Here is a 22,707-nt window from a genome sequence, read left to right on the forward strand (position 1 = left end):
GTTCTTCATCTCACCAAACCTTCTCTCTTCTCTTAAAAGAACGAGAAGAAAACCTACTCTCTCGTCTTTCGTCTATCTTAGAGATGTATCGTTATTATTGTAAATAAGAATGCAGTAACATGTGGCAACGTGTTGTTTTATTTATTATTCTTTTATATATTTTATGTTAAGTGTTCAATTTTAAATTTAAGATTTCATTTTTCATATTATTTTATTTTCATTCTTTTTGTTTTTTATATTATAATATTTTAGGCTTGTAGGGAAAGTTTATGAACAATTATCTTTTATTTTAAAATTCTTTTCTACAAATATAAACTCTTTCTCAGACTAGGGGTAGACAAAAAAATCTAATTTTCTTGATCCAATCCACTTTTGCTTTGATCCAATCCATTTAAAATCCATTTTATTAAAAATCCAATCCATTTAAAATTCATTTAATGGATCTGGATTTCAATCTAATTTAAATCTTATATATTTTATGGATTGGATATCCATTCTATAAATCAAGATTTTCAAATATGGATAATCCAAAAAATCCAATCCCAATTTTCAGTTTAAATTTTTAGTTGGGTTAAGGTAAAGGTTGAGATGGACTAGGCTAAATGTAGACTCAGATGGGCCATGGTCGATGACCTGTACGGACCGAGCAGGCCCGACGACCATAAAAGGTTGGACGGGCCTAAAGATATGAACGGGCTAAGAGGGCCTGACAAACCGAATGAGTCGATCGGGTCCAACGACACAGAAAATTCGGGAGTGCCCAATGACTCGAATGGGCCCAACGACTAGGAAAATTCGAGTGAGCTCCATGACCCGAACGGGCCAGTGGGCCCAATGACCGGAACGAGCCATGCGAGCCCGATGACCCGAACGGGTCAAGCGGGCAATAAGATCCGAACGGGCCAGACGGGCCTGAAGACCCGAATTGGCCAAGCAGGCCGAAGATTTGAACAGGTCATGTAGGCCCGAAGACCTCAATGGGCCAGGTGAGCCCGAAGACCCGAACTGGTCAGGCAGGCCCGAAGATCCAAATGGGTCAAGCGGGCCCGAAGACCCGAACGGGCCAAGCGGACCCGGTGACCAAACCTAGTCAGGCAAACCTAATGACCAAAACAGGTCAAGTGGGCCCGAAGACCCGAACATGCCAAATGGGCCCAAAGAACTGAACGGGCCAAACGAGGTCGAAGAACAAAATGGGCTGGGTGGGCCTGATGACCCGAACGGGCACGCCGAGCCTGATTACCCAAACGAGCACAGCGGGCCCGAAGACTCAAATGGACTAGGATGGAAGTGGAAAGAACCAAATGGATTATGAATTTTGAACTTGATCCAAATATTAGGACTGGATTTAAATCTTGATCCAAAGATTTGGATCTGGATTTAAAAAAAATCCAAACTAGTTTTTCTAAAGAAATGGATTTGGGTTGAAAATCTAATCCAATTATTTTAAATATTTTAAATATTAATTAAAATAATTAACACAAAAATAAAGATGAAATGTAAATATTTACCTTTTAAAGAGAAAAATTGTAAAAATTATAGTTCATTGAGTAATAATTTAAAAAATATATTTATAATAAAAATATTATTGAATTATAAAATTATACAATTATATAAATTCTTTCAAACGGCAAGTAAATTTTTTATTAGTGAGTTGTTAAAATAAAATAAAATCTTTAATTAAGAATTAAGAAGGATCAAGAGAAAAATTCTCCCTTGTATCTGCGGTTATTATAATTATTTTTTACCTAACACTCCTAAAATCTTAAATTTTAACGTCAGTTTGATATATAATTTAGTGGCGATTTGAACCATCACTATTTGTTTTTTGTCAATTAAATAACTGACACAGAATTTGACGTCACAAAGCATCATAACGTTGGTTAATTATAACCGCCAACAAAAATATTAAAGTCGATTTTAACCACCGTTAAGTAAATTTTAAAAAAGGTATATTTAATACTTAGCGGCAGTTGTAATCGTTAGTAAATTCAAAAATTTAAAAAATTTAGCGATGGTTGTAACCAAGTGAATTTTACAAAAATTATATTTAATACTTGGTGGTTAAAATAATTATATTGAATACCTTAACTACAGTTAAAGTCATATTTTTTTAAAAATAAAAAAAAAATAAAAAACCTAAAATCTATTTATTAAACATGTCAAAGGTGTTCAAATAATATTTATTTACTGACATAGCAGAAAATAATTAAGTGGATAACAGTTTCTAAATTAGAAAATACCAATAATGCTACTTCTTTTTGTATATTATACAACAAATTTATAAAAAATTTAAAGTGCCTCAAGACACACATTGGGTTTCAAGTAGGATCAACAACAATCACACGATCACACGATCTGCTCTTGTAAGTGTAAGTCCCAAATCACCAATATGAGACGTCTAGATAAATATAGAAGCTCCACACCTTGGGAATTCTGAAATCCAAAAAATAGGTGACCTATTAGACAAAAGAACATTTAAGGAATTACCAAGGTTAGTGAGGGCAAAGCACTTACATAACCAATACCAATAGAATTTCTTGAGGAATTAAAAATGAGTTTTATCAAAAGAATGTAATGGTATATTTTCTCTTGATTGTTGTCTAGTATAAACCATTTCATTATTTTAATTTCTTAATCAGTATCCACAGGTAAAGGTAACAATTCTCTTGTTACAAGCAGCTGGTTAAATTCTATATGAAAAGGAAATAAACAAATCTCGTGATTTTATCAGTGTAGAGTTATAAATATACTATTATACGTTGTACTTGAGGAATACAGAGACTTGCTATGGTTAGACCAGCGAGTAAGTCGTTTCTAAAAACCATGTTTGATTGAAGTGTTTGGGAGAACTTTGTTCTCTGCATGAAAGCCTAACTAGTCTTTTCTAACAGAAAGCTTGCCATGAACAAGGTCTTTCCAAGCTCTGATGTTAAATTGTTTTTGCTACCGGTGTTTCCAAGTAATGAGAATCAGACACCTTTTTAAAGAACATAAAAGTTCGTTAGAATTTTTAATTAAGTGAAAATTGTCATAAAGTAAAGGTTACATAATTCATTCATCTTGATCATTAGTGGGTAAAAAGGAAATCTTCGATCATTTTCAAGCATACCGTTATCTCTTTGCTTTTCAATTTTTTTGTGAACTGTGTTCTATATTTTGAACACAAATAGTCCTTACTTGTGCTATAGATGAACCAACACGTTTATCCCTGTTAGAAGCATGCTAGGGTTCTTTATAAGGTGTCCTTAAAGTTAAGAAAATTTTGAAAAAAAGAAAATATTAAGACCTTTTGAAAAAAAGAAAATCCAGAGCAACTAACTATAAAAATAAAACCCTATTGTTTCAACCTTCAACTAACACGTTATACTTGAAGAAACAATAGTAACATAAATTAAAGTACACACGTAGAATACATAAGTGCAGTATAGCAGACTCACCAATGCTAGATCAAATAAATTGGTGAAAGGTGGTAAAATTACCTGGCTTTCCTCCATTCAAAATTGCACTTTCAGCTGGTTCCACACCATATAGTTGGGGAAACGAAGAAGAAATTGTAAAGTTAGCACAAGAAAACCTATCCCATGATCACTGCTAGCATATTATGCACTATAAAAAAATATACCTTGATGTCTGGATTTTTCTGCTTGAAGAATTTTCTAGCACCTGTTATTGATCCTTCAATTCCTATCTATGCAACCAAAGCATCAATTTTCTTTCCTGAGTCTTTGCAGATATCAAAGGCCCATTGTCTCATAATAAATCTACAATGATGGAAAATTAATCAGCATACAACCACCAACCTAGAAATATGTTGTGAATAATGAGATTTGGTACTACTATTTTATGCAAGGAATAAAAGAACACTATATAAAAGAAGACCAAGATTTGACACATTTAAACAGTGACATAAAAAATGACATACAGTAGTTACATGGAAAAAAAATTAAGTTTTTGTAAAACGTATGATGATGAAACAAAATATAGAAAAAAAAATTGTTGAAACTGAAATGAGCCTTGGTATTTGAAATAAAAGAAATCTTGATGGTGATAAATGACCAAATGACAATGCAATCATGTAACTCATCTATCTTGGTTTAAGGAAATAAGAAAAAGTGAACAAAATTATTTGGCATCTCAATAGTTGGACTACCAAATCCTACGTAAAAAAAAGTTGTCAAATAAACCATGTGGATTTTAGCAATTAAAATATAGAAAGAATTGGTTCACAAGGAAAATAATGCCAAGCTTACGTGATACATAAACACTTTCATGCACTCAATACTTGCCACAATTCACCTCATAGTAAGCGCAGGCCAACTTTAATTGTCATGTTTGGATAAAATTTGGATGAGTGCCTTCATGAATTCCGATGCACCAAATGAAGAACAAAGAAATTATTCCCTTCAAAATTCTTTTGTGGTCTCCAACTTTAACCTCAAATTAACACAAACTCAAAATTCTAATACATACACAACATCAAAATTTTATCCTAATGGTTGTTATTAAACCAATTGGATCACTTGTAAATGGGTCATTATAAGATCACCTGTATGGTAGATGTCTAGTCTTACAAATCTAATTGAGATGTGCAATCCCAAATGTGAGGAGTGTGAGTCAAAGATCATGTACTGACCAGTGATAAGACCAAAATAGCACACATAAGTAAGCACAAACTAATTTTGAGGCCCAAACTAAATAAAGGAGGATCAAGTTCAAAAAATGAGATTGCATTAACATGTTGGTTCGTTATAAGAAATTTTGAATTTTTTAACAACATATCCATGAAAGCCAATGAAACATAAATTCTCAAACACCTATATAACAATAGTTTTCACCTTTGATTGTAGGAACAGGGGTATAAGATCAATCAGTAACAAACATATTTTACATGGTTTTACTCTTCTTTGAATATATAAATGATCTAGAACAAAAATACACAAGTTAGAATTTATCTTCATATCTATGAAGCACACAGGAAAATAAGTTATCGTAATCGTTTAGTGTGAAGAAGCGAAGAACATTGACAACAAGTACTATCAGAGTTTAAACTTCTACAAACCCTTATATTGTGTGTGCACAAGCGTAAGAGATTTCAAATATATTTTAAAGTTGAATTTACCTTAGGTGCCCACACAACGATCTCTGTTTTATTGTTGGAACCAGAACCATGGGAAACAGACTTCTAAAAGGATCAAATATCGCTTCCAATCCAACTTTCAAGCAAACATCATAACATGATATCCTTAAGAAAAAATAACAGTTTAAAAGAGTTTAAAATTGGAAAAGCAAAGGAGATTCATACATGTATGATTTTTCTTCTTTGACAAATTCATTATAGCTGATTTTATTAAACTATTACATGTTAGAATGGAGAAACTTGAAACAATATTTACATTTGGTAGGGATTGATGTGAGGAACTTGACATTGAAAATATGCAATGAAGAAAATCAATTTGAACCAATACAAAAACTCATATCAGTGATTGAAATTAGGGTTTATGAGTATTTGAAACTTCAAAACAAAATGAATTTTAAATGACTTCAAACAAAAATAACTCCGGGAAGAGAAAATCATATTACAGATAGAAGAAAATGACTTACGCGGGAAAATAACTTCCATAGAGAGAAGATGACTTTCGAGGACAAGAGAAAAAACTTTGAAGAAGAGAAGATAAGATGTTGCCGAAGAATGCATGGCTTACGACGAGAAAAGAAAATGTTTTGAAGGAATATGAGTGCGGAGGAGAAGAGAACGTGGCTTTCAAAAATCTCTGTTGGCATCTGCTCCACCTTTTGATATTACTCATCCACTGGTTTACTATTCACAATGAGAATAGTAGTAAATATCATATAAGATGATACCGTCAGTTTTAAACCGACTAGAAATATCCTATAATTTTACTCTTTCTTTAAATATAGCGTTGTTTCATTATTACCGACTCTATTTAACTGTGACTAAAAAATATTTTTCTGCTAATGTAGAAAGAAAGAGACAATTATAAAAGATTTGGATGAGTTTAGATAGAGCTATCAAAACGGGTCACCCGACCCAACCCGACTCGGCTCGCAACGGGTTGGCCACTTAGTGGATCACCCCAATATGGCTCATTTACTAGCGAGCCAAAAAAATTAGAACCTGACTTGACCCACCACGGGTTGGTGGGTTAAACGGGTTGGCTCACTAGCTCACATAATTAAAAAAATAAACACAATATTTGTTCTTCAATCTCAAGAAAACTATATTATAATTCCGATTAAAATATAAATAAACTTTAATACAATCCAAATAAAATCCCAAATTATATTAAACTACAAATACAAACCAAAATCTCAAAAATAAAAATTACTATCTAACATCCCAAATATATATATATATATATATATATATATATATATATATATATATATATATATATTATATATGTATATATTATGTTATATATATATATATATATATATATATATATATTATATATGTATATATTATGTTATATATATATATTATATATGTATATATTATGTTATATATATACATATATAATATATATATATATATAACATAATATATACATATATATATATATATATATATATTATGTTATATATATATATATATTATATATATATATATATTATATATAATATACATATAATATATATATATATATATATTATATATTAATATATAAAATTTATTGATGGGTTGGTGAGCTAACTCGGCTCATCACGTGTTCAACCCGAATGAACCGATTTTATAGTGGACAAGTTCAATTTTAACCCGTACTGAAATTTGTAATTTTTTTTCAACCCGACCCGACCCAAACCTGTGATGAGCCGGGTTGGCTCGCGGGTTATAACCCATTTTGATGGCTCTACCTGATGATGATCAAATTTTTATTAGATATTTAATTTTTTACTTCATTTTTTTCAAATAATTTCACTTACAATTAGTTTATTATTTAATTTTATTTTTCTAACAAATTATACTAAAATTTTAACAAATTAAATTATTTTATCATATACATTTGCTATAATTAATTCAAATTAAGTCAATTTTTGACTTTATTCATTGTTTGCTACACATCTATTACTAATCTCCAAAACTAAAATTTTATTACTAAGTAATTTATTTTTTTAATTATTAACTTTAATTTAAATAAATAATAACATCAACAAATAATTATTTAATTTGAATTTTTTTTAATTTTATAAGTTTTGTATTTTAAAATTTTTATAAAATTTCATTAAGAATTTTTATACTTCCTTGAAACAAAAAAATCAATCCAACAATTGAGAATAAATAAAAGAATTTTGTACTGATTGATTCTTCAAAGGACAAATGAATCCTTTTAAGTAGTGATTTTATTAAAAGTTGAAAACTTCAAGTAAGAAGTGTTTTTTAGAAAGAAATTCAAAGTAAAGCTAATCTTTTAAATATTATTAAAAATATTAAGGCTTTAAATATTTCAATTAAAATTATTTTAAATATTAAGACTCATGTAATAGATAGATTCTAACATAATTAAAAATATAATCTATATTTTAAAAACTTATTTTTAAAATCCTTTAAATATTAAAATTTGCTTAACTATGTACATATATGCACGTTCTAGTAAAAAAAACAAACAAAAAAATATGATAAGCTCATTTTTCGAATTTATAATATATGTTCAAATACAATAATAAAAATAAATATAAATGGATTGGGAATAAAACATGTGATTTCCACTATTTTGAAAACATTTAAGTTAAATTTTAAATATGAATTTTTAAAAATTTGAAATCATAAAACACCGAATTGTTATTCTTTTTGTCTAATACTTTTTTTTATCCATCTTTGTATACTTTTCACTTTTTATCATTACAGTATTTAAATAAGAGAGGGATGTCAACGAAATATATGAATTTGTAATCTTAAAAATATATTCCGTCAAAAGAAAAATTTAAATGTTGGACTACATCAACTTCATTTTTTTTCAAATTTTTATTATATATTTAATTTTTTACTTCATTTTTTTCAAATAATTTCCCTTACAGTTAGTTTATTATTTAATTTTATGTTTCTAACAAATTATACTAAAATTTTAACAAATTAAATTATTTTATCATATACATTTGCTAAAATTAATTCAAATCAAGTCATTTTTTGACTTTATTCATTGTTTGCTACACATCTATTACTAATTTTCAAAACTAAAATTTTATTACTAAGTAATTTATTTTTTTAATTATTAACTTTAATTTAAATCAATAATAACATCAACAAATAATTATCTAATTTGAATTTGAATTTGAATTTTTTTAATTTTATAAGTTTTGTATTTTAAAATTTTTATAAAATTTCACTAAGAATTTTTATACTTCCTTGAAAAAAAAATCAATCCAACAATTGAAAATAAATAAAAGAATTTTGTACTGATTGATTCTTCAAATGACAAGTGAGTCCTTGTGATTTTATTAAAAGTTTAAAAATTCAAGTAAGAAGTGTTTTTTTAGAAGGAAATTCAAAGTGAAGCCAATCCTTTAAATATTATTAAAAATATTAAGACTTTAAATATTTTAACTAAAATTATTTTAAATATTAGGACTGGTGTAATAGATAGATTCTAACATAATTAAAAATATAATCTATATTTTAAAAACTTATTTTTAAAATCCTTTAAATATTAAAATCTGCTTAACTATGTACATATATGCACGTTCTAGTAAAAAAACAAACAAAAAAAATATGATGAGCACATTATTCTAATTTATAATATATCTTCAAATAAAGTAATGAAAATAAATATAAATGGATTGAGAATAAGATATGTGATTTCCACTATTTTGAAAATATGATGAGCACATTATTCTAATTTATAATTTCATTTCTTTTCAAAATTTTATTATATATTTGATTTTTCAGTTCATTTTTTTCAAAGAATTTCATTTACAATAAGTTTATTATTATTTTTTTCTAACAAATTATACTAAAGTTTTAACAAATTAAATTATTTTATTGCTAAATTTAATTCAAATCAAGTCAATTTTGACTTTATTTATTGTTTGCTACGCATTTATTATTCTTTTTTTTTTCTATAAATATAAATCGTTTCTTAGAAGAAACAGTGGATAGAATATCAATTTAGAACACAAATAAAAAAAACTAACTAACAGATACTATACAATATATAAAAAAATTATCATCATGTACATTACATGTACATGGGCAAACATTTGGATATAAAACAACCATTTTAAACTTTAGAAAAAAAATAAAACATTAATATGCATAACTGATATAATTAAGAATGACATAACTTTTGGACACCTTAATTTTGAGTAGAATATAAAGAAAAATGTTATCTTTAAGTTTCATTTGACTCCTAAAAATATAAACAATAATGGTTAAACCATACCAAAAAGTAAAAATAAAACCTAATTGGCTTTTCAAATTTAAATTACATACATGATTATTTGTTCTCATATTTGACCCAAATGGTACTCATCTCCAAAATGATTTTTTAAATCCACAATAATAATATTAAAATTATCTTTTGAATTAAATATATAATTTTTAGTTATTTTTATATACAATTTTTCAACTCCTCTTCAACAGAATGTATTACAAAAGTATTAAAATTACATTGATTTTCATGAAAAACAATGAGTTAATATACGAAAAAATAAATTTAAAATATTTAAAATATTAATTAAAATAATTAACACAAGAATAAAGAAGAAATGTAAATAAATACCTTTTAGAGAGAAAAACTGTAAAAATTATATTTCATTGAGTAGTAATTTAAAAAATATATTTATAATAAAAATATTACTGAAATATAAAGTTATACGCTTATATAAATTATTTCAAATGGCAAATAAATCTTTTATTAATGAGTTGTTAAAAGGAAATAAAATCTTTAATTAAGAATTAAGAAGGATCATGAGAAAAGTTTTCGGTTGTAATTAGGGATGTCAACGGGGTGTGGGCGGGTAAAGTATATGTAGTAGCTCTCTCATACCTTACTCATTGTATAATTATGTGTCATGTACTCGTATCTATATTTGTCGGGTATCCGTTATGCGGGTACTTGCATAATTTTTTAATATTTACAGGGGTACCTGCGAGTATTAAAATAAAATAAAAGTGAATATTTAAAAATATATTTTAATTGTAAATTCAAATAAAATACAATGCATAACATTCATAAATTTTAAACAAAGTCCATAAAATAAATAAATTTCCTTAATTTTTATGTTATTTTATATGTACTATTTTTTTTGTAATACGGTGTAACCTTCTCAAATAAATATTTTTATCTTTAGTTATTTTTACATATATCAAAATTTTAACTCTACATTTATTAATATGTTGAAATCAAAATGTAATACAAAAGAATTAAAGTCATACGGAATTTGATAAAAAACGAGTTAATATATTAAAAGAGAAATTTAAAAATATTTAAAATATCAATTAAAATAATATTGAAGATAAAATGTAAATAAATATGTTTTAGGGAATAAAATATTGAAAATTCTAATTCACATGGTTTCCAGTTTAAAAATATATATTTTATATAAAAAAAATATTTAATTATAAGATTCTATACTTATTATTCTTCAAATAGTAATGGAGTCCATTTTATTAGTGAATTTGTTAAAAAAATTTAAACCTTTAATTAATAAATTTTATGAGAGAAATTATCTCTTGTAATAATTGTTTGTTTTTTTGCTAATTTCATTACTAAAAACTATTCTGCCTTCCTCGTTCACCAGCGGCATCTCCTAAGTCTTCTCCATTTCAAATTCCTTAAACCTAGTTTAATTTTATTTTTAATTGTGGTTTATTAACTTAGAAGCCTAAGATGACAATATTTTGTTCTTTCTATATGTATTTCATACAATTCTATGACCACACAAAATGTAACAGAGCATCGTAGCAAAGTAGAAAGCAAAACCGTGTAACCTGTTACTTGCCAATCTGTTCTCGTTCCTTGTGCTTTTCCTAAAGTATTCTTATTATCTTTTTCCTAAAGTATTCTTATTGTTCAATCTCAAAAATGTCTCTGAAATGCACTTTCGAATTGCTTTTCTTAGATCATGACTCTTAATTGAACTCTCAATTGAATTGAAAAGGAGATGAGTAAATTAATGTTGATATGAGGATGAACTTTTTTGGACCAAAATGTTAGTGAAAAAATAATCTTATTCCCTTGAATGTTCTTCCTTTCTTCCCCTCCCTTCAAAATGGCTGTTCCTTCCTTTCAAAACTTTTAATTTCTATTTGGTATATTAAATTTCCTCTACTTCTCACAGTATTGTATCCATTCTCTCTAACACAGCGTTACCACTCCTTTGCGCAAAGACCGAGTTTGTTGCGCAATGAATATTAGTGTATTTATTAATTTCTTTTGATGATACGTAGAACAATTAAGAAAATTGATTAATCATATATATATATATATATATATATATATTATATTTATAAAACATTCTATCAATAAAATAAAATTTATATAAAAAAAACTAATGTATTATATTATAATGAAAATATACCAGTGCTTTACAAATAGTCAAAACAATGTTTTACAATTGAACTTCTTTCTCTACAACTTAGTTGAAGAAAGAACATTAATATGCAAAAGTGAATAATAATAATTGAAGAAAATGTATCAACTTTAGAAAAAAGAAGAAGAAGAAGCCTGCAGAGTCTACCTATTCATTCTGTAATAAAAAAAAAAGAGAAATTAATCGAAGGAATCGTTGAATTTTATATATTTGAGGATAATATTAAAAGAACATTATTTAATATTACTAGGTATTTAGAAGTTGTAAATTAATAATTTAGAAAAAAAAGTAAAAATAAAATAGTATCAGACAAAAATAAACTCTTAATTATAAAATCCAGCATTAACATAAAGTATATAAAAAAAATATTAAAAAAATAAAAAAGTCACAAAAAATCAGTTTCTTAAAACTTGTGATACTGCAGGCAAGCCAAAGATTCATATCGGCAATGGTGACTGTGAATTACTTTTTTTTCGGAAAGCCAAAACCAAAGACTGTATTTCATTCCTTTAAAAATATCTTACCTAAAGATAATTGTTTGGTTTGCGGCGTGTGTGTTCTTATTAAGGTAAGTTATCTATACCCTATCCTTAATTCTGGGATGAATATGTTTCATTTTTTCTTCTTGTTTCTTTTGAAAAAATTCGAAGAAAATAGTGGTAAGATGACAGAAAGATAGATTGTATTGAAAGTTCTCTAACTGCAGTTTTTAACAGAGGGTCAAAATGTTCAAGGGACTTTTGAAAGATACTTTATTTTTTCTGTATGCCATAATTCTATGTTGGAGTTTATAAAGAATATTGACAAAATATAAATGTCTTTAATATATTGAAATATATAAATTTCAACACTTTCTTCGATTACTTGCTTTTCTTCTCTTGTTGCAGAATGAATAAATAGACTTTACATGTTTTATTTTTCTTCTAAAGTTGATACATTTTCTTCAATTATTATTATTATTAACTTTTGTGAATTAATGTTTTGTCTTCAACTAAGGTTGCAGAGGAAGAAGCTCAATTGTAAGCTAATCCACTGGTATGCATTCCTTCTTTAATATAATACTTTAGTTTTCTAATGAATACGCGTAGTTGAGAGCACTTTGGAGATTCAAAACCAGTTTCAGTATTTTTTTTAAAGCAAAAAGTTGATACTGCCTAGTTGAGGGTTAGAGATAAAATGCCAAGGATTTTGCATTTAAATTAATTATTTGGGAAGAGAAATTAAATAAAGGTTATTTTTATTTGAGAATGCATGCTTGATTTGACTTTATTTGAATGTATGTGATAACGCTGTCGTTGACGCGATCAAATTAATACTACTTATCTATAACAACTTCAGTATTGTTGAGAAAGTAGTCAACAAAATAGTAAGGGTAAAGCAACCCAAAGTCGTCTCCCAACGAACACGGAATTGATTTTTAACAAGTTAGTTCTTATAAAACTATACAAGAGTTAGTCAAATAAAATTATAAAAATATGAAGGATAAAGATAAGAAGATAAAATAAGATATAAACAATAGTAAAGAAAATAGATTGATTCCATTGCTTTTTCAAAATAGATTCATCATCGGTTATCTAAAGATTATTGCTCAATTAATTATTGTTGTAGATTTGCAAATTAATCAATGTAAAGTCTCAATTAATTTGTTGGCGTTCTCACTTTTAACCAAAGTACAGTCTCAATTAAAAGTGAGAACTTTTAGATTATCCAATAATATTTTATGCAACTAAAATCAATTTTTACGCCACTTTTACCAAACTTACTCAATAAATCCAATAATCACAAATCCTAATTAAATCAATCTTTAAGCACATAAAATTCAATTAATTCCCCAAATTTAAATATTAAATGAGGGCAAAAATTTGAACTCATCACACACCCACACTTATCCTTTTGCACTCCTGGGCAAAATTGAACAATTTCAAAACTTTATTCTGAGGTCTTTTATTCCATATTTTCAGTGGATTGAAGAAATGAATACCAATGGAAACAGATCAATCTTCTAGAAATCATGTTGTCATGCATAAACAAATGGATAATATTCTGTTTTTCACACATGAGTTAATCTTTTGAGTTTACAAGATAATCAAATATGAAAGAGAAACACTCAAGTCAAATGTATATTTTCTCACCTAGATTCGCTCAAGTGTTTTGGCTTGTGTTTTCACTCAAAATACCCATGCAAGTAAATACTCTCAATGCTTAGCAAGACTCTAATATTCACAACGTTCAGAAAACATGCATTCAAAAATCATGAGGACTTTTCACAGGTTATAATGAGGCCAAGGCAAAGGTAGGAAAAACTTTAGGATTTGTGTGTTTTTGAAATAGTAAGGAAGAAAGAGTTATGGAGCACAGTTTCAAAAAATAATCTTTACTTCTTCTTATTTTTTTTCTCTTTTATCCTTTGTTTCTCTTTTTCAGACAGCAATCATTTTTCATTTCAACACTCTGTCATCAACAATTATTTTCCTTTTTGCCATTCTTACAACTTTGTGGGGGAAATACTCACCCCCACACTTTATTCCTCAACCAATCTCAACATAATCCACTAGCTCCTTCTTTCTCCCTAAGGTAAGGAAAAACATGGTCTTTTTCTTTTTAAGGTTTAGCAATATGCTCAAAACAAGAAAAAGAGGTTTAAGCTCAAGGGGATACCAATGGATCAATGTTATGGTTAGCTTATTTGGCCAAGTAGCTAAAAACAAGAAATGCCTCAGTCATATCAAATCATGCATGTTCACCTAAGATGCAAAACAACAGAATCAAACTAAACATTTGAGTACCAACAAGACATGAGCAAGTCACACAAGAAAAAATAGGAATGACACATGGTAGTTCATCCTTACAATAAAGCTCAAAATTCACAAGGTCAAAAACTCTTTCACAAAAGATTTATTCCAGAAACTCTCAAATCAACTCAATCAGTAAATCACAGAAACAATCCATTCATAGCACATGACTCTTATTTTCCCAGAATTATGACCGTTCCAATTAGTAAATCAAATCCAAAAATCCAATGTCAATATGTTTTATTGAAAGCAAAAACTTTTTTTCTTTTAACAAAAAACAAAATTAGAAAAGGAAAAACAAAACAAATAGAAAACAAAAACAGAAAAGGGGGAAATCTCCCCACACCCCCACACTTTATCCATGCATTGTCCTCAATGTATTCAATATGTATAAAATGCAAAGAAAAAGCATGAAGTGTACTTACCTCCTCAAGGTGGAAGGTATGAGGGAGAAGTCAAGTTCATCCCATCCATCGTCTTGTTCAGCATATCTTGATTTTCATTGAATATCCGAAGACGATGTCCATTAACTTTAAAAGTTCTTGCTGAAGATTCTTCCTTGATCTCCACTGCTCCATAAGGGAAGACTTCTGTAACAATGTATGGTCCTTCCCAGGTAGAACGCAACTTACCACTCATGTGACCAAGCTTGGATTTGTATAGTAACACCTTCTGGCCTACCTTGAAATCCTTTTTAGCCACAAGCTTTTGGTCATGGAACTTCTTGGTTTTCTCTTTGTAGAACTTTGAATTTTCATAGGCTGCAAGCCTAATGTCCTCTAGTTCTTGCAACTGAAGTTTTCGCTCATTTCCTGCTTCTTCCAAATCCAAGTTGCATGCTTTCACGGCCCAATAGGCCCGATGTTCAATCTCCACAGGTAGATGACAAGCCTTTCCAAAAACCACCATGAAAGGTGACATACCTATAGGTGTTTTGTAGGCTGTCCTGTGTGCCCAAAGTGCTTCATCCAATCTTGTGGCCCAATCCTTTCGACTAGGCTTCACTACTTTCTCTAGTATCTTTTTAATCTCCCTGTTAGAGATCTCTGCTTGTCCATTGGTTTGGGGGTGATATGGTGTAGCAATGCGATGTGTCACCCCATACTTCTTCAACATGTTCTCAAGTAGCCTATTACAGAAATGAGTCCCCTGGTCACTGATGATGGCTCGTGGTATGCCAAATCTGCAGAAAATGTTAGACCTGACAAAACTCATAACAACTCGAGAATCATTAGTCCTTGTAGCTATGGCTTCCACCCATTTGGAGACATAGTCTACAGCAAGCAAAATATAAGAAAACCCAAAAGAAGGAGGAAAAGGACCCATAAAATCAATACCCCAAATATCAAATACCTCACAATATAGCATGGGTTGTTGAGGCATTTGATCCCTTCTTGTAATGGATCTGGCTGCCCTTTGGCACTGCTCACAATTTTCATATACCCTCTGTGCATCTTTAAAAATGGTAGGCCAATATAATCCACAATCCAACACCTTCCTACCTGTTCTTTGTGTGCCATAATGTCCACCAAAAGGAGACGAATGACAGAACTCAAGCACATGAGGTATCTCGATATCGAGAACACACCTCCTTATGACTTGGTCACTACCAATGCGCCATAAGATTGGGTCTTCCCAGATGTAGTACTTTGCCTCACTTTTTAGCTTGATTCTTTCATATTTGGAGAAGGAAGGAGGAATAGCAGAAACAACCAAATAATTAACAATGTCAGCAAACCAAGGTTCAGGTAACATACCTTTCACAGCAGTCAATGCTAGGAGGACTTCATCAGGAAAGTCATCCTTAATAGGAATGTTATCTTCTCCATTTTCAATCCTGCTAAGATGATCGGCTACTAAGTTATGTGCTCCACTTTTGTCTAGAATCTCAATGTCAAACTCTTGGAGCAGTAGCATCCATCTGATCAACCTTGGTTTTGAATCTGCTTTCTTCAGAAGGAATTTTAATGCGGCATGATCAGTATAAACAATTACCTTGGAACCAAGTATATACGGTCTGAATTTGTCCAAGGCAAACACAACAGCCAATAATTCCTTCTCAGTCGTGGTGTAGTTGGCCTGCGCTGTGTCCAATGTTCTGGAAGCATAATATATTACATGTGATAGCTTCCCATCTTTTTGTGCAAGCACCGCTCCTACTGCAAAGTTTGATGCATCACACATCAACTCGAATGGTAATGTCCAATCAGGTGGCTGGATGATAGGAGTGGTGGTAAGCGCCTTTTTCAATGTATCAAATGCATCTTTGCACCTCTCTCCAAAGTCAAATAGTACATCCTTTTGCAACAGGTTGGAGAGAGGGTTGGCTATCTTGTTGAAGTCCTTGATAAATCTCCTGTAAAATCCTGCATGTCCAAGAAAAGATCGAACCTCTTTCACAGAAGAGGGGTAAGGCAATTGTGAAATAATATCAATTTTAGCAGGATCTATAGATATACCATTCTTGGAAACAACGTGACCTAAAACTATACCTTGTTCCACCATAAAATGACATTTTTCAAAATTTAGAACAAGGTTAGTTTTTTCACATCTCTCCAAGACTCTAGCAAGATTAGACAAGCAGTGATCAAAAGATGAACCATATACACTAAAATCATCCATAAAAACCTCAATACAATGCTCCAACAAATCTGTAAAAATACTCATCATACATCGCTGAAATGTTCCAGGAGCATTGCAAAGGCCAAATGGCATTTTCCTATAAGCATATGTACCGAATGGACAAGTAAAAGTAGTCTTATGTTGATCCTCTGGGGCAATACAAATCTGAAAATACCCAGAGAATCCATCAAGAAAACAGTAATGAGACTTACCTGCCAATCGGTCTAACATCTGGTCCATGAATGGTAAAGGAAAGTGGTCCTTCCTGGTGGCCTGGTTTAGTCTTCTATAATCAATACAGACCCTCCAGCTATTCTGAATACGAGTAGGAATCAACTCGTTATTCTCATTCTTGACCACGGTGATCCCAGATTTCTTGGGGACCACATGTACAGGACTCACCCAAGTGCTGTCAGAAATAGGATATATAATACCTGCTTGTAGCAACTTGGTGACTTCTTTCTTCACAACCTCCATCAGCTGAGGATTCAGTCTCCTCTGAGGTTGCCTTACTGGCTTAGCATCCTCCTCCAAGAGTATTCTGTGCATGCAGAAAGAAGGACTAATACCAGGAATATCTGCCAAAGTCCAGCCTATTGCTCGCTTGTGATCTTTGATAACTTGCAATAGCTTGTGTTCCTGCTCGTCAGTAAGCAAGGCAGATATAATAACAGGGAGTTTCCCATCCCTCTCAAGATAAACATATTTCAAATGAGATGGTAAAGGTTTCAACTCCAAAGTGGGTGGCTGTTCCACAGATGGCAACATTTTACTGCCTAAGGTAATTTCAGCCACCTCAGCATCACACTTGGACGCCACAGAGGTATCAAATAGTGACACCGCGTCCTCATCATCACCTGTTTTACAATTTTCTCTTTCATCTAAAATTGAGCTCGAAATATTCGAAAAAGAAAAATCCAAAGAAGAAGAAAAACCAGATAAAGCGTCTAAAAGTCCAAAAGCATAATTGTTTACTACATTACTCAATAAATCAATACAAAACAAAGAATGGTCTTCAATTGGGTGCTTCATGGCTTCTAGCACGTTGAACTGCACCTTTTCATCTCCTATCTCCATAGTCAAGGATCCTGCATGCACGTCTATCTTGGTACGTGCTGTCATCATGAATGGTCTTCCCAAGATAATTGTGGTTGAACTCATTCCTTCATCATCCTTCATGTCCAAGATGTAGAAATCTGCAGGAAAAATTAACTTGTCCACACGGACAAGCACATCTTCTAGCATACCTGCAGGGTTAACTGTGCTACGATTGGCCAATTGAATGACCACACCAGTAGACTTAAGAGGTCCAAGATGAAGTGAAGTAAAAACAGATAAAGGCATTACATTAATGGAAGCTCCTAAATCTAACATAGCATTATCAAACTTAGTACTTCCTATAATGCAAGGAACAGAAAACATACCTGGATCCTTACACTTTTGCGGCATTCTGACTGCAGGCTTCTTAATTAAGCTAGAGACGTTTCTTCCCATGTTCACTACCTCTTTGTCCATAATACGCCTTTTATGTGTACATAATTCTTTGAGAAACTTGGCGTATTTAGGAATTTGTCTCACAGCATCCAACAAAGGGATGTTTATCTCCACTTTCTTGAAAGTATTCAGGATTTCTTTGTCTAACTCCTCCATCTTTTTAGTTTTTGGTTTCAAACGGTTTGGATAGGGAGGAGGAGGAAAATAAGGAGAAGGATTTTCAGAGGAAGTATTAGGGGATACCAACCTGGAGTTATCACTGGGTGCAGGCATTTCAGATGTTGCTTGTGTTGCTTCATCTGATCTTCCTCTTTCATTATTAGGTACCACTTCATTGTCCTTATCTTCATCTTCTTGAGTATCCCCAAGGCCTTGTATTTGCTTACCCGATCTTAAAGTAATAGCACTTACATTTCTCGGGTTGATTACAGTTTGTGCAGGCAAATTGCTCGAGCCTTGTTGAGACTTCATCTGATTTAACTCATTTGCCATTTGTCCAATCTGGTTCTGCAAGTTTTGATTGGTTGCTTCCATCGTCTGTTTCAACTCATTGATTTGTCCCTTCATCATGTCAGCCATCATTTTCATCATTGCCTCCATGTTTGAATCACCAGAGGTTGCCGCTGGTTGTGGTTGTTACCTCTATTGAGGTGGAACATAGACTTGTTGGTGTTGAGGCTGTTGATTTCCCCATTTCTGGCTGGGATATTCCTTCCAATCTGGGTTGTACTTGTTGGAGGACAGATCATGGTTGTATTGCTACCGAGGTGGTCTATTATTGCCATAGATGTTTGCAGCATATGCCTGACGTTGTTCATTGTCTAACGTCCCTGTCTCTTTTAACATAGAACAAGCCTCTGTAGGATGATTAGTAGAAGCACAAATTCCACATAAAGTAGAAGGGATAGGCTTTTTCTGTAAGTCTGTCAAGGTCCTTACCATTGCCGCTAAGTCATCCAACTTCCCTTCTAATTTCTTGTGATCTGCAAGATATGAAGCTTCTACTCCATGGGTTCCCTTCAATAGAGTTATAGAATTACTCCTTGTGGAAAATTGTTGATGGTTCGATGCCATAGTTTCAATCAATTGTCTTGCATTTGTTGGCGTTTTGTCCACCAATGACCCTCCACTTGCAGCATCTATCATTTGTCTATCCATGATACTCAATCCCTCATAAAAGTACTGAATGAGGAGATGCTCGTTTATTTGGTGATGAGGACATGAAGCACATAACTTTTTGAATCTTTCCCAATACTCGTGAAGACTTTCTCTTTCTTGTTGCCTTATCCCATAAATATCTTTGCGAATAGCAGCAACTCTAGATGCTGGAAAAAACTTTTCCAGAAATAATCTTTTCAGAGTCTCCCAAGTATTGATGGATCCTGGCGGAAGGCAGTATAACCAATTCTTAGCGGCATCTTGTAATGAGAATGGAAAAGCCTTAAGCTTGATATGTTCCTCTGTCACTGTTGTAGGTCTCATGGATGAACAAACAACATGAAATTCCTTCAAATGATGGTACGGGTCTTCTCCTGCTAATCCATGGAATTTGGGTAAAAGATGGATTAACCCAGACTTAAGCTCATATTTTCCATCTGGATATTGGATGCACATGTTTTGTGTAATTGCTGCATCCGGTGAAGCCAACTCTCTGATTGTTCTTTCTTCCATTCTATCTTCTTGAATTTCTGGTTCAGGTGATGGATCAGAAGATATGTTAATCACCGGAGGTGATTCTAGTGGTACACTTTCAGTGGTAGGTTCAGATGATGATGGTGCTCCTTCAGTAGAACACCTGAGTTCAAGTCTCCTACGTGATTTACGCAAGTTCCTTTCAAGTTCTGAATCAAGTTGATAAAATTAACCCGGATTGGCCAGAGTCATGCACTATGCAGTCCACCTGAAAGTGTTTCCCTGTGTATTTTTTTTTCTTCCTATTCTTGTTTTGGAGAAAGATTTCAAGAAAGAAATGAGTTAAGATGTCGTTGGGTCTACTCCCAGGAAAGAGAGGTGCGTCACAGTGGACAACTTAAATACCAAGTCTTTCCTAGACAGAGTTTTCCAAACTAGTCTCAAAAAATTTCTTAAAAGAAATTCTTAATCAAAACAAAAATAGAACTTTGCTTGGAATATATTAACAGAAAACTAGATACTACAAAATAACAAACTATATCAAACGTATATGCGTAAAATAAATAAAAAAATAAAAATAAAAAAATAAAATAAAATAAAATAAATAAATAAAAACAGAATCAAAATAAAAGAAATACTAACCGTATTCCCCGGCAACGGCGCCAAATTTGATAACGCTGTCGTTGACGCGATCAAATTAATACTACTTATCTATAACAACTTCAGTATTGTTGAGAAAGTAGTCAACAAAATAGTAAGGGTAAAGCAACCCAAAGTCATCTCCCAACGAACACGGAATTGATTTTTAACAAGTTAGTTCTTATAAAACTATACAAGAGTTAGTCAAATAAAATTATAAAAATATGAAGGATAAAGATAAGAAGATAAAATAAGATATAAACAATAGTAAAGAAAATAGATTGATTCCATTGCTTTTTCAAAATAGATTCATCATCGGTTATCTAAAGATTATTGCTCAATTAATTATTGTTGTAGATTTGCAAATTAATCAATGTAAAGTCTCAATTAATTTGTTGGCGTTCTCACTTTTAACCAAAGTACAGTCTCAATTAAAAGTGAGAACTTTTAGATTATCCAATAATATTTTATGCAACTAAAATCAATTTTTACGCCACTTTTACCAAACTTACTCAATAAATCCAATAATCACAAATCCTAATTAAATCAATCTTTAAGCACATAAAATTCAATTAATTCCCCAAATTTATATATTAAATGAGGGCAAAAATTTGAACTCATCAGTATGTTTTGACTGTTGCTCTTGGTTTGCATATATATTATATAATTAAACCATGGAAATATATCATATTATGTCACTAAGTGTGAACAAGGTCTTTTAAAAGATATTTATGACATTGCGTAATTGCACCATAACATGTGTCAAAGTTTTATTCATAGTGTTTAACATGCCATTACATGTGTGTTGCAATTTCATTATGATCATGATGTTAAAACAAATATGTCTAATATAACTCAACTAAGATAGGGGTGAATTGGTTATTGAATCTTTTACTGATTTTAAATGAATCTTGAAAGTTTCTTTAATCTTTATACTACAAATAATCAGTTTTATAGTTCTGTGTTAATGAAATGTGTAAAGCAATTGAGAAAGGCATAAAAGATGAGAGAAACAAAGAACACAACAATTTATCCTGGTTCGATTCAATACGTCCAGTCTTCTCCTAAGCAACCCACTTAGGAGGATTTCACTAAATCAATAGAGATACAAGAATTACAAGAGCATCTATATAATTCAAGACCCTAAAGACTAAGGAGCTTGATCTACAAAGCAAGAACTCCCCCTAGATGCAATGCATCCACACAATTGCACCTAGACCTTCATTTCACAAAGTGAATCAATTGTAAACAGAAATACAATAAGAAAGGAATAGGAACGAATACACCTAGTGGATGTGTAGATTTTTCACTTGATCCTAGATCCAAGCTTGACCCATCAAGGTTGAATCCACCATCAATCTTCTTGAAGGTTCACTTGAATGATCTCTCAAGAAAGCACAAGAACTCTATAGATCTCAGAAAAGCAGTCTCTCAATTCGTAATTCAGTAATTCAGTTATTTTTCTCTCTATCTTTAAAAATGATTTCAAAACTAATTTTATACCAGAGTTCTGCTGCAGTGACTAATAGATTAGGAATTTACCTAATAGATTATCGTGAGTGTATTTTCACTGCATCAGTGCAGTGCCCTCATCTAATCTATTAGTTAAGTAGCTAATCTATTCACGAGTTCACATTCAAGAGTTTGATGGTTGACACAATTTGATGCAAACTTGTTTTACATGTAATACTTGATCTATAACACCTAATGCAAAAGATAGAAAATCAGGACTAATCCTAAACTAGTGATGCACGTGATGCATAGCCTTAGACATCATCAAAACCATATTCACTTGAGTTGAACAAGCTCCCCCTCTCAACAATCTCCCTTTTTTTTATGATGGCCAAAATGTGTCCTGCAACATAGAGACAAGAAAAACAACCTTTCTCCCCCTTTGGACATTAGCAAAAAGAGTAGTAACATTTAAGATCACCTCATAGAGTATAACAATTTATTCATGGCAGCAGGGGTTAAG

General features: G+C 31.0%; 1 pseudogene; it reads right to left on the reverse strand.

Moving 5' to 3' along the window:
• Window positions 1-696: 696 nt before the first annotated feature.
• On the reverse strand, window positions 697-20,075 carry LOC146885534 (uncharacterized; annotated as a pseudogene).
• Between the last annotated feature and the right edge of the window lie 2,632 nt (window positions 20,076-22,707).

The sequence above is a fragment of the Vigna unguiculata genome, chromosome 6 (assembly GCF_037176805.1).
Source record: "Vigna unguiculata cultivar grain cowpea cultivar isolate G323 ecotype 2 chromosome 6, ASM3717680v1, whole genome shotgun sequence".
NCBI lineage: Eukaryota > Viridiplantae > Streptophyta > Magnoliopsida > Fabales > Fabaceae > Vigna > Vigna unguiculata.